Raw genomic sequence first — 14,423 nt, 5'->3', positions numbered from 1 at the left:
GTTCCTTAATAAGTAGAACTTGGCTTTTAAGTCCACCAGCTGGTTCATCAAAGGCCTTCACTTAATTAATTTTTGATGATTTCAAGAGTTAAGTAGTTTTAATGTGACACCACTTTCAGTTTTTAAGTACTATGTGATTGTTTTATCAAAACTTCTGTATTCATTAGGTAACCATTCCATAGCTTTCGATATAGGTACTTGCTCTGCTTGTTGAGCAGAAATCTTGTAGCCTGCACTGCTTTGTGCAATGTAACTTTAAATCAATAAATTGCAAGGCACAAAGGTTTATCGCACAAGGCCACATATTTTCCATTGGTAAATATATTTACGTCAGATTGGTCAGGTAGGTCTACCATTCTAATACAGATCTGAAGGGAAGAATAGATAATCTTCAGTGGAATGTCCCAACCTTCGAGGTTGAGACCTTCAAAGAAAGAATAACCCTTTCACTGATTATAGGATGCTGTGACTGCTTATCTTAATTTTAAAGTTATGGGAAAGATCCATATAAGTTGTGCTGCGATGAAGATGGAAAATGCCGAATGCATCTGACAGGCCAAACTAGCGATGGACAAAGTTATGTCCTACAATTCACATTGATAAACACGTTTGTACATTTCAGCCTGATGATGTGTATTTAATGCCTGAAATCCAAATAGCTGTTAAAACCAGTTTGTGAGTAGCACCATTCTTTCCAAATTGTGAATTGATACATGCCTCCTCAATTTTTTCTATCAAAGAGAAGTTCCGTTGCCTTCTTATTTTAGAGATTCATAAATCTCTTAGCTTTTCTCATATTTGGTGCTTTTGTTCAATGCTTGAGCTTTTCTTTCTCAGGAATTTTTCCAGTAGTTGTGGTTCTGGTCTTATGGAAGAGAGGGCTCTTCCTTTGGCTAGTTAGTCACCTATTCGTTTCCTTCTATATCCCTGTACCCACCTTAAGATAACCTTGCTGTGTTTTACTATTGGCCATTGGGCAATTTAAGCATTCCTAGATTAGTTTGGTCCTAAAAGCATATGCATTTAGGGTCTGTATAGCTGCTTGCCCAAAAGTATGTAGATTTGTCCACCTTTTAGCTTATCTGTACAGTTGAATTGAAGGGAGAGTCCAAGTTTTAAAAGGTGTAATTCAGTTCCTTTGACATTACTAGTGTACCATATTAGGGCCCCTTCTTGAAACTTGAGGTTGCTTTTCTTCCAGCGTCTGTTATCTTTGACCACTTTAATAGGTCTGTCAAAGTTGAGCTTTCCTCGTATTTTGTTATGTACCATTATAGCCATCTCATTTAATTCTTTCTTGAATATCATGATGTTTCTCTTTAGATCTGGTTTTATTTTATTTTTTATAAGTCAGGAGTCTTGCACTATCCAAAGTTACTTTTTATACATGAATGTGTAAGAGTCAGAGATCAAGAGTGGTTTTCATCCCTGTTGTGGGACAAGTATGCATCACCCCTGTTCTGCTGACACACTTGCCTTTGTATACTTTGCAGTTTGTTTTGTGTCTCATTATGCCGTTTTTGGCCACCATACTAAAACTGTGTTTCCAGGGGACTGACCATTGTAGTGGGAAACTAATATGCCATCCTAGGATTTATTTTCCTGCTTCCTTAATGCCTACTAGTGCCTTGGTCTTATGTCGTATGTTGCCAATATAACATATATATGGTCAACGGTTATACATATGTACTTTTTCTTCTTTTTTTAGATAAAGTTAAGGCTTCGTATTTATTGTGGCTATTTTTTGGCTTAGCTTCCTTCTTCTTGTTGAGGTTATGGAAGATGTTTTCTTAGGGTTAATATTTAAGGTGATATTCTCACATCATTTGAATTTCATCAAATTTTCCTTTTATGCTTGTTAGCAGGTCATCTGAGTGTAGGGTGTGGGCAATGTCCCTAGATTTGATACTTTGGTAGGCACATTGTTAGTGAGGGAGATTTTTACACAAGTTATTTAATCTCTTGACCTATATTTTCATTATTTCTTGGACAAAGGAAGTTAGGATTATTGGCCATACTCCTTTTGCCGAATCTAAGGTGCGACCTTCTTCTTTTGACATGAATTGTATGCTATTTCATAGCTGGCGCTAAAAATCTAGTTTAATATAGCTGTGTAGTAAAGACTTGCACTACTAATCAATATCCAATGATTATTAAATTTCATTTTGACAAATTGGTTAACCAAAACTTGAAATTTAAAATCGGGAGGGAACGTCGGACGTACTATCGCCCCTTGTCAACCCTGGCAGGATAACCTTCAGTCGGCCATGGTTTGTTAATCGCGTACAGTGATGGAAAAAGTGATCATTATTCGTGCCTGAGACTGACTAAAGACGGTAAAAACTGTAAATCGCCCTTTATTATAAGCCATTCTGGGCTCTTCCAGTCCGGCCAGAGCGAAAAAAATCTAAAAGGTAAATTATCTCTCGTTCAAAACATTCGGTCGATATGGCTACTCTGATAAAATATATCTAGTTAAACAGTATTTTTACTCATAAATGCACGTATTTTAGCCTTGTTTAAACAGATTATTGCTTTTTTCAGTACATTTTTATATTTTATACAGGTTTTTTTGTTAATAAATACTTGCAATTGTCAGCCACTTGTCAAAACGGAAGGTAACACCGCTGTTACATACAATAACAGTGATTTGTTTTTGTTTTGTTAGGTTTTATCTTTATTAAATATTAATTAATTGCCATTGGATACATTATTATAATTATAGATAGTTTAGTTTCTTCCTGTTGGTTTTCTTTAAAATTTCTTAACAATTACGAAATAATAATTTTTGTTTAACATCGTTGATGTTCCTTTTATATTAATTATTATTAGGTAAATTTATAATTTAACTATTGATAATAATAGTGGGACTGTAAGTTATTTTATTGTTTAAAAGGAATGCTGCTTAAAATAGTATTGATTTATTTTTATGAGCTCTCCCCCCACCTTTCTACATCGATGCTTGCTTGCAAGAGCAGTGCCAGTATTGATCTTGCTTGCCAGTATGTGAAGTAATAAAGATTTTAAATCAATCATTTTATGATTTAATATGTTTTTTTGAACAAGGTAGAGTTATTAGATATTTATTTGATTGTTGTTGTAATTAGACAGATAGGTATGTTCATTGTAGATTAAATAAACATTTTTCCTTTTTAAGAAAATTGTTAAAAAAGTTTTGAATTGAATTGAAACAAACGAGTCTCCAGGAGACTCGAGGACCTTTTAAGCGTTATGCTCGATGTTTTTCAAAAGGGGAGGGGAATTGGGGTGGATGATTTTTTGTCGTTGTCGCACGTAATGGCGGCGGACACGCATACGCAGCAGCGACGGAGTGCCAGGGCCTCCGGCCGCCACCATGACAGCAGGATTCGTCGGTGGGCCGCAGATGCGAGCGTGGAGGGACAAGGAAGCGCGCGCGCACCCTCGGCCCGATTGGACGAGAATGGCCCCGCCCCTGGCACTCGGAAGGGCGCATGCTCACCTTACGTCACGACCCTGGCCACGCCTAAAATAGCCGCGTTCCCGAGTGACTTGTACTTCGGCGAGGCATCCTGCCCTTTAACATTGAATCCTTCAAATTCCTGTCCAAGGGTCCTCGGAATTATAAGCACTGTTGAACTAGTCTTCTTCGGTTTGTTCCATTTTGAATTTGGATTTTGGAAAATGTAACCAAGCGTCAATCAGATTTTAAGAACTCAAAAAAGATCGTCCTTATAATCCAAAGATATCTTGAGCCTAAAGAAAAAAAAATTCTACATTCGAATAAAGAAAGGGCCTTAAGACTCAAAAATTCTTGCTTAAGCGTTATTTTGCTACAGCTAAAGCTATATAATTAACTAATAATTAAACAAACAAAAAATAAATTTATTAATGTCGAAAGATTTAGGCATTTCTTCCCAAAGATCGTCCTCAATAAAAAAAACAATTTCTTGGAAATTTATTTTTGTACTGAATTAAATTTTTTGTAAAAATATAACGTCGCTTAGCAATTTAAGGATCGTTCTTAATATTCCAAAGATCATCATCAAAATTGATAACCTCTTTCTTTGATATTTCGTAAAAATATAAGAATTGTTAAGCTGCTAAAAATTCCAATGTAATGGTCGTTTTTAATATTCCCAAGATCATCATCAAAATTGACATAATATATAACTTAACCTTTTAATGTAATATAAATATCGTAATGAATATTACAAGTAAAGCCATCCATCTACTTAAAATTCCAACGTAAGGATCGTCCTTAATATCCACATCATTTTCATCCTCAACATCAATATTGATATAGATATCAAGATAACTTCTTTGTATGAAATTTTGTAAAAATGTAACTTGCAATGTTAAGCTATCCAACATAAGAAAAGTCCTTTATATTCCCAAGATCGTCAACATCATCATCGACATCAAAATTGATAAATATAATATAACCTCTTTGTATGGAATCTGAATAATATGGCAAGAAAAATCATCCATGTACTTAAATTTCCTACGTAAGAATCGTCCATAATATTCCCAACATCATCATCATCAAAATTGATGTACATTATATAACCTCTTTCTTTGAAATTTTGTAAAAATAAATCTTGAATTGCCGTTAAGCTACTAAAAATTCCTACAAGGATCGTCTTTAATATTCCCAAGATCATCATCAAAATTGATATATATAATATAATCACATTCTATGAAATCTTTTAATAATTTGACAAGAAAACTCATCATCAAAATTGGCATAAATAATGTAACTTGTTTTCTATGAAATCTTTTAATAATTTGACAAGAAAACACAACATTATCATCATCAAAATTGACATATATAATATAACTACATTCTATGAAATCTTTTAATAATTTAACAAGAAAACGCATCATTATCATCATCAAAATTGACATATGTTATATAACTACTTTCTACGAAATCTTTTAATAATTTGACAAGAAAACGCATCATTATCATCATCAAAATTGACATATATAATATAACTACATTCTATGAAATCTTTTAATAATTTAAAATCATCTATCTACTTTAAATTCTTACTCGAGGATCTTCCTTAATGTTACCAACATCATCATCAAATTTAATGTACATAATATAACCTCTTTCTATGAAAACCTATAAAAATTACTTGCGTTGAATGTCATAAGAATTAACCCTAAATATCATCCTTATCTGGTATATACGTGTGTCATAATTATATATATTTATTTATTTTATAATANATATATATATATATATATATATATATATGTCATTCAGTTACTTCAAATTCGAACAAAGATCGTCCTTTATCCCTAAAATCGTCATGCTAAGCCCAAAGAAAGACGTTGCAACAACAGAATAAAGAAAGTGCTTGGTGTTCCACCACTTTAAGTTAAGCCTAAGGACTATTTTACATAAGTGGCAACAATAATTAATTAAACAAATAAACTAATAAAAAACCTTTTTTTTAATGGTTGTTAAAGTTATTTTAGTTAAAGTAATTAAGGAAAGTTGTAAGCATTTATTCCTTGAGATCGTACGAAATCGAAAGAATATTTATATTTAACCACTTTCTAAATAAGTTATTTTGTTTTTCGCTGAATTGATATTGTTTAACAATATGGCAAGGAATGTTTCCTTCATAGCTAAATATAAAACTAAACTAAATTAATTTATTAGTATTTCGTATCGACGTTCATACTAAATAACATTTACAAAATTCAAATGATCGTTCTTAGATTCCAAATATGTATCACCTTATGCCCAAAATAAAGACGTGACAACAGTAGAACAAATATAGAGCCCCAATGCCCAACAATTCAAGTATGTATAAGAATTGAAAGCTTTATGTATTTCTTTGCAAAAATTGATAAACATATAATCGAACAACTTTCTATGAAATTTTGTTTCGTGCTGTCATATCGTTGTAGCAGCATGATAAAAAAAGTGTTACAAAATCGAAAAATTCCAGCCCAATTTATTTCTTATATGTATTTCAAAAACCATTGAAATTCCTGTTTTAATATTTAAATTGAAACAAACAACATTAAAACGTTTTATATCACCAGTTGTTTATGTGACTTCGTAAAATATGTACGACATAGCAAGTCATTTAAGTACGTTAAATTCCAAATCACCGTATAAGTCAAAATAATATTCTTATTCAACAAGAAGTACATAACAACAATGGAATCCCTGGGCTCAGCAGTAGACAAATTGATTTAAAGGTTATAACCTTAAGAAATACACAGGTCTTGTCCTACTGGGTGCAGATAGAAAAGACGTTGATTGCACTCCGCAGTTTTCTTTCATCCCCTGTCGCTCCGCAGCTTCTGCAAGGCCCCATACTGGGTCCCACATTATTCTCCATATTTGTAAACCTTGTCAAAACGCAAGTTCTGCCAAAAAGTGCTGTATGCTGATGGCATTGCCTTCTACTTCTCCTTTTGAAGGATAAGTGCTATAGCAAGAAATTTAAACTCGTGCGATTAAAGCGCTACTGCGCTGGTTGAAGTTACTGATGGAAGTTGAAAATTAACATTCTTAAAACTAACTGCAGCCTCTTGATAAACCGGAAGTCCTTGATCTCCCACAATTTATCTATCGAGGAAACAAGTGTCGATTGGTACAGGACGATATCATAGCAGGGGAAAAATTGAATTTCATCGTTTATACACTGGAAGACACAAATAAATCAGACACTTGTATTTACTTGTTTATTTTCCATAATACGTAGGTATAAAGACTGTATGGTTGAACTCGTAATCTTTTTATACTCTTCAGATTAAAAATAAAGAAAATCAGTTCAATTCTTCCTTTCCACAGCCAACTTGTCGAGTGTCTTAATTGTTTTTTCTTCAAAGATAAGGTAGTGATTTAACGGCTTTTTTGGTAGGTGTCAACTCATTAGTCCGTAATGTAAGGATGAGATCTAAAATAGTCATCAAAAAGCTTCGTGAGCATAGCTTAGGCTCTAGACGTCCAGCATCAGATTCTCTACTTCTGGAGAGGCATCGAGTAGACAGGCGATTAGTTGCAAATCAGCATCTCGCATGGGCATTCGAACAATGGGGGTTATTCTTTTCACAGATTAGTGCCGGTTTGATTAGTGGCAATCAGATGACCAGGACCATGTGTGGAGAAGGCGTGAAGAACGCTCTGCTGCGTGAATCACAGCCTTTTCAAAGACAGTCGGTTATGGTACGGGGTTGAATCAACGTCCATGCCCGTTAATGCATGGTAAACCGCATGTTGCTCGAGTTGTCACCCATTACTCGGAGGATGTAGGAATCACACGATGAATTAGCTAGCTCTACTGACATTAATCCTATAGGACACTTGCGGGGCACGATAGACATTATAATTAAATATTTTTTATTAAAACTCATGATTTTCTTATCCCATTTAATTAGGATTACATTAAAATTAATGTTGTAATTAATATAACGATAAAAGTACATGTAATTTGAAATGAAGATCTAAAAAGGGTGCCTTGTTTTTCTCAGTGCACATTAGCTTGGTCAACATAAGACGAAAAACATGCAATTTAACCACTTTTTTCTTCAAAAAATAATATGACTTAATGATACTTAATTTTAATTTTATAAGAATGTGAAAAGGAAAGCCTTTCAGCTGTTCGGAACGATCCTTGGGAGATCATCCGATTATGAGCAGGCTACAGCAATATTTAAAGAAATCAGATTATTAGTTTGGACATCGTAATGATAAATCTTTCTCCCTAAAGAATATTCTAAATTGATAACAAACCATTTTAATCGTTATTTAATGGTTATTTATATTTGTTCTACGTTGCATTGAATCAATCTTATGAATTGTGATCAAAGCCCATAAAATATCTTTTAGGAATCATCTTAAATCGATTAGTGAACTTTGAAATTTTATGATTGTACCGTATTTAAACGATTGGGTTTCTTGAATTTTCAGCACAAACATTATTGATTTGATGCATTAATTCTACTATAGTATTCTTTTAGGTTGAATTCAAATTTGTAATTAACATAATAATCAAACCATTTCATTAAAAAAAATTCATAAAAAATTATATGTTTAGCGGTTATAATTGACCGTATTTAATTATTTCAATTAATTATACTTTTATATAAAGTCTTGCTTCAGACAAAAGTGTAATTAATTGATATAATATTCAAAACTGCCCTTCTAAGATATTTTAATTCCTGGTTAAGAATATCGACATGTAATTGGATAATTTTCGATAAAATGAATAGCCATTTCCTAATGGCTGGACGAGAAAAGCCATTCAAAGTTTTCAAGTCCATGGATTGCCCTTCAACAATTCAAAAATCATGATTACCTTATGTTCAAAGACAGACATTATGACAAACAGTAGTACAAAGAAAATACACGAAAATCGAAAAATTGGGTACCGTTTTTAAACTGTAAAAACCACAAAATTTAAAATTTTGTTTCAGTTTTTTTCTTCTAATGAGGAATTAAAATTTTCTGATAAAATGATACAGCTACTTCAAATTTGAACGTTAGGATACATATTATATATAGACTATATCTTTATATTCCCAAGATCAATGTTTCAGTATGATTTTAGGTTTAATTAAAATTGAATTTTGACATGATATTTTTAAAAAAGCCATTCTAAGAGTTTTAAATTTCTCGGTCAGGAGGTCGAAAATTAATGTTGTACAAAACTAAAATTTTGTATCAAGATGACAAAATAAAGGCCATTCAAGTTCCACGGAATGTTGTAGAAGTTTAATAAACAATACCATTTTATGACCACAGAAAAGCAAAATATCGAAAAATCTCAGTCAAGGAATTTCTTTTATTGCCAAAACCATTGAAATCCCTGCTTGAATATCTTCTTTAAAATGTAAAACACAAAATTTGTTACAAAACAATTGCAATTTTGACAAGAAAAGCGTCATTAATCGAAATAAACACAACTTCTGCTTCATGTTTTGTTCAATTGAAATTCTATAATAAAATTATGCTTACACTCTTAGGGCAGCGTTTTGGAAAATTGAGAGGACTTTTTGTAATAAGAGTCCTTATTCCAGGTAATTCTCGTCTGTTTTTGAATCTTCATCTAATTCGTTTCCCCTATTTTATATAAAACTGCATTTCGTTATGATTTAGGTCGTTGAAAGACTTTAGTTTTGTAACAACAAACGAACTATAATTAAAGTTTTTCTGTTTTAATTTGTCACTTCAATCATAGTTACGATGAATCGAAATGGACAATCATCAGAATTCGTACATATAGGTCGACCTTAATTTAATGTACGTACAATTAACCGGTTATTGATGTTGGTGATGGCAGTGATAAGGATGAGGAAGAATCGCGTGTTTTTATTCTCCAAGCACTGAAGCCTTCTGGCTTATTGCTCTTTTCCTAGTTCCGTAGTTCAATTGACTCGATCCTTTATTAAAAAGTAGTAGGTCATTGAGTGCCTTTGTACCCTAGGTTAAAGCTCCATTGAACAGTTGCTTCACAACCGTACATGATATGGGTTGCAGTGTCTTCTCATAAACTACCAAAGGGGTCATCATTCAATATACCCATGTTGTTGGCGTTTTCTGAGATGACAGTGACTCTCTTGAGTATTTTACCCTGCTTAACTGTAGCAATGTGTTTGCCAGTTTTGGCGAGTATTCTTAAACCATGAGTTTACTACGTTTGGCACCTCTAGAGCTTTTGTATGGATCAATTCTAAGGTGGAGGAGCGTAAGTTTGATCTTGTTATCCCGCGTATGTTATGGGTAGTAACAACCTACTAACTACTATTCATTGTCAATTATTCCTTTGAGGCATTGTCAAGTTATTGTTTACCCAATTTTGGAGATTTTGGATGCATTCACAGACTATTTTGTATGTAACCTTTCTACGTGCTAATTCTTTTAAGTCTGCTTGGCTGTATGATCTTATGAGAATTTTTTGTCAGTTCAACCTCTTTTATAATTTTGTATGGCACTAGCTTTGATGCCATGTATTTCAGCTTGAAAGATCGAGGTGTACTTGTAATTAGTTTGATTGCACATATTTTAGGCTAGCATAGATTATAGCTGACCTAGCCCGGCTTCTTGACTTTTTTTGGAGCCAACTGTGTAGACATATAATTGTATTTGTTTTTCCTCTTGATTTCTTCTTCTCCTTTGCAGTCACTTAAAACACTACACAGACGATGTTGCAAAAAATGTTTCTGGTCTGATCTTATGTCTTATTGTTGTACGCCTGTTTAGTCCCCATCCAATTTGCTTGATTTTGGACTGCTTGAGTCTCCTTGGACTCCTTGTATATATGTTTTCAATGGAAGTCGATTTAGCAGTGTTTCTGGAAGGTGATTCCTGCCTAATTTTTGGGTTAAATAAATGTTTACGCATCGAGAAAATTAATTAAATTATCTTCCTATTACAGCTGCAGCAGTGAAATTTTCCCACGTTGTTCTTGGGCGATTCTACATGAATTTTAAGTTAGGATCGGACGATTTTTTATCATCCCACTCATATCTTTAATATTCTGCTGCTTTTAAAAAGTTTTACCGATTTTTTTTGGAAAATGTGTTCAGAGAACTTCATAAATTCTTGTTTCAACCCACTGATTCGTTGAAAGAAGTTCTTGCAGAAAGAATAACCATCTTTTTTTTTTTTTTTTTAAATTCCAAATTTCCGTTATCATTTGCATTTTTCAAAATCTCCACACAAAAAATCATGTCGTGTTTATTTCTAAACTGTTCGCCTATAAACACTGATATTAAGTCCAACACCGGTTGGCTGGAAGTGAATCACGTTTTTAAGTTTCATGTTAAGCTTATCTCTCATTTAAAGGCCTGACTAATAAAACTTTATCTCAGCCTTCGGGCTCGAGATTAAAGAAATCGGTCGAAAAAATCCGTCATTCGTTTGATAAATTTTCAAGAACTTCGTTTGATAAAATGTTCACGAACGCACTGTCGTTCTAATCATTTATTTGGCAACAAACTCTCTCTCTCCCTCTCTCTCTCTCTCTCTCTCTCTCTCTCTCTCTCTCTCTCTCTCTNCTATCTCTCATTCACTTTCACTCTTTCTCTCACACACTCACTCAAATTCTCTCTTTCTCTCTCTCTCTCTCTCTCTCTCTCTCTCTCTCTCTCTCTCTCTCTATCTATCTATCTATCTATCTATCTATCTATCTAACTATTTATCTCTATCTCTCTTCTTATCACACGTGCGCGCATACACACACATATTCTCCTTCTCTTTCTTAAGCTACTACGTCTATCTCTCATAAGATCGGAGTAAATCAAAATTTGGGAAACCGGTTTGGCTACAGTCGAAAACTCCTTCCTCCAAATCTTTTTTGCCTTTCATTCATACTTTAGTCTTTTTCTTTTTTTTTCTATTCTAAAGGCAAAACCTTGTTAGAGAAAGTGGCTTGTGAAAATTCTTGTATTATCTGATTTAATCGCGAGATTACATTCTGCCAGGGCAACTTTTTTTCAATGGTTAAACCAGCTAATAAATTACGATGATTAGTTTATAATGGTAGTTAACGGTTCAATTTGCATTACGTGTAATTACGTTCTAGGTCGTTACCTTAGTACCTATAAATCGTCGTAGTCGTGTAAGAAAAAAAATCGTTAAAAAGAGAAGAAAGGGGTAAATCAGAATTTGGGAAACCGGTTTAGCTGCAATCCAAAACAGCCTCCTCGGGGCGTTCCTGTAAAGCCTTTTCCGTCGTCAAGGCTGAAACGGCAGCGGAGTAGGAACAAATAACGTTATGCTAATAGAACAGCCTAGACCCAGCTCATTCGGGAGTTTCCAGTTGGACGTTTGACGTACTTGCAAATTGGAACCTGTAATTTGTTATTTCGAAATAAGTTAATTTATAGGTGACGCCATAACAGGCTGAGACCTGTGGTTTGTATGAAAATATCAAGAATTAACAGGAGGCAAAAAGTAAAAACAAACAACAGAACAAGAAAACAAGAAGGAATTTGAAATAATAAGACTAAAATAAATAAATACATAAATCTTAATAACTCAGGGTTATAATTAAATATTTATAAAATATTTTATAAAAACAAGGATCTATAAATAAATCTGACTCATTAAACAAATATTCATGAAATATAATTTTCTAAGACCTGCAGTCGCTATTATATACAAAATATCATATTCTTGGGCAAAGATAAGAATTAATAGTTCTTTTACATCCAAAATTAAGATAACACAGTTAAACTTTCTTCACAAATAAGAATGGACAAAAGACCAAGTGAAAAAATGCATATATACATACACACGTTTGTGTTTGCCTACATCTGGTGGGAAAAATGTCGGCAGTTTTCAAGTAATTTCTTTGTTGTTTCCATTTTAGATAAATCCTTGTATTCCCATACTTCGATTATTAACGATTCCTTCTGGCCACCAAAATGTTGAGAGCAAAACCCAATCATCAGCATATCAGGTTATCAGCTGATAAGCATTGGTTTATCAGAGGGATAGAATTTCTATAAATTCAAAACAGAAAGGGTCCGAGAACAGATCCCTGTGGAACTCCGGCTGCTACTTTGCACAGTTAGGAAAGAGAAAGACATTGATCTCATTAATTATGTACGGAGGAAAATTCTATTCAAGCATTCATAAAATTAGCCCATTTTGCCATAATGTCGAATGCTTTCTCGATATTTGAAATTTGTATGCAAGTGAGATGCGGTCTTAAGGTATAAATTATCTTTTCATGTGAATTAGACACATAATGGAATCAAAGAATCTTAATCAATAAATGCCTGCGTTTTAAGAAAATGAGTACAAAGAAAGATATTCATTCATTAACCAAATATCCAGGAAAAATTGTTTTACAAGAACTTTACTTTTTTACCACGCTGCCAAAATATAGTGATATAAATCTATGTCCAAGGTCTGTACTTGTATAATTTAATTCGTTAAAATATATATTCAATAACTTCTTTTGACAAGATTGGAATCCATAAACCAATAAACAAATTTGACTCATTAATTAATATTAACGATAACTGTAGTTCTTGACTCACTACCAATCACTACCAAAAATTGATATAAGGCCATTTCCAAGGTCTGTAGTTTTTGATTAAATTTAAAACTTACTTAAACTGTATGAATTGTACATATTCAATAATTACCTTTGACAAGGTATGAAACCCATTAAACTTCAGATTTTTAATTAAATGTTTTTAAATAAAAATAAGAGCTATAAATTAATTTTATTATTTCTAATTTATTACAATTTACAAAACTACAATATATAATTGTATAGAGTGACTTTGGTTGCATTACCATTTTTCATAACACATAATTTACTTTATAAGCTGCTGATTTTTTTAATTTTCTCATCGCATGTTAAATAGGTAAATTTCTACCTTCTTTCTTTACTATATTTTGGAACATAATTACTTTTTAAATAAAAAATAGGTTGTCCCAAATTTAAGATTTTCTCTAATTTGCACCAATCTTTTTGGTCGTTGGAAATTGATCAATTCTACAAAAATCTATTTTCTTTGTGGCTTTTAAATTTTAGAGTGGATAATCATAAGTCATCAAATCCTCCTGATTTTTTTTATACATTGGGTTATATTTGGGTCTTCAAAATAATTCACTTTTAGAGGATGAGCTTGTACAGCTTGGGAAACCTTTTATTTACTTATCTGTCTCCATCTTTAAAGTTTAGAATTTCAAAAAGAAGATTGAGATTAATGTACTAAAGTTCAAAGTTCATGTCAAGTAAATAAACAATCACAGTCTTAATAATGGATTTTTCATTGATTCAATGTTGTTTTCAAAATTTACACATCTTCTTGCCAATTACTTTGATCCACAATATGGCCATCATACAAATAATTGCACCAGTTTTCTAGTATTTTCAAATCTTCTCGTTATTGACAGCACATATTTGGCAGGTTATCGCTTCTCGTTGAAAATTCATTCACCAGTTAAAGGTTATTTTAAATATTTGGACGTTTAGTGGCTCCTCCTATCTCGAGCCTTCAGAGGTCTTTTTAGGCAATGGCAAGAGCTTATAAAACCTGATTCGAGTTTTTTTCCAAAGCTTCAAAATATGGAAGAATACAGACTAAAAGAAGCGACAATAAATAAATTTGACTTCTTAACCAAATATTCACAAAAGAGCAGATTATTAAAGGGTTCTTTATTATTTTTACTATGGACCAAAAAATTAGACTTCATTTCAAATATTCTCATAAGACCATTTTCAAGAACTGATGTTTCATTATTAAAACTTAAATACTTTAAATTTATATAAATCGTATGAATTCTCTTTTCCGAATTTTGATCAGTTAAAAAAATCCATAAATGTTCAGGATATGGTTTTTAATTAAAGATTTTTTTAAATTATGAACCAAAACATTTCACCCAATACCAAATATTTATAGTTGAAAATTTTCAAGAACAGACTTTTTTTAAATTAAATTGTAAATAT

At 32.5% G+C, this 14,423-nt stretch overlaps 1 protein-coding gene across 4 annotated transcripts in view; it reads left to right on the top strand.

Annotated features, from left to right (window-relative positions):
• The first annotated feature begins 2,261 nt into the window (after window positions 1–2,261).
• Window positions 2,262–14,423, top strand: part of LOC106666222 (polyhomeotic-like protein 3) — a 53,512-nt gene continuing 41,350 nt past the window's right edge. For all 4 annotated transcript variants that reach the window (XM_014393259.2, XM_014393261.2, XM_014393260.2 and 1 more), the window contains exon 1: window positions 2,262–2,414. The gene's annotated coding sequence lies outside the window, so the exon portion shown is untranslated. The remainder of the gene's footprint in view (window positions 2,415–14,423) is intronic.

This window comes from Cimex lectularius, unplaced genomic scaffold, assembly GCF_000648675.2.
Source record: "Cimex lectularius strain Harlan isolate CLEC.00 unplaced genomic scaffold, Clec_2.1 scaffold5, whole genome shotgun sequence".
In the NCBI taxonomy this organism is placed as follows: domain Eukaryota; kingdom Metazoa; phylum Arthropoda; class Insecta; order Hemiptera; family Cimicidae; genus Cimex; species Cimex lectularius.
This window is presented reverse-complemented; position numbering and strand designations above follow the sequence as displayed.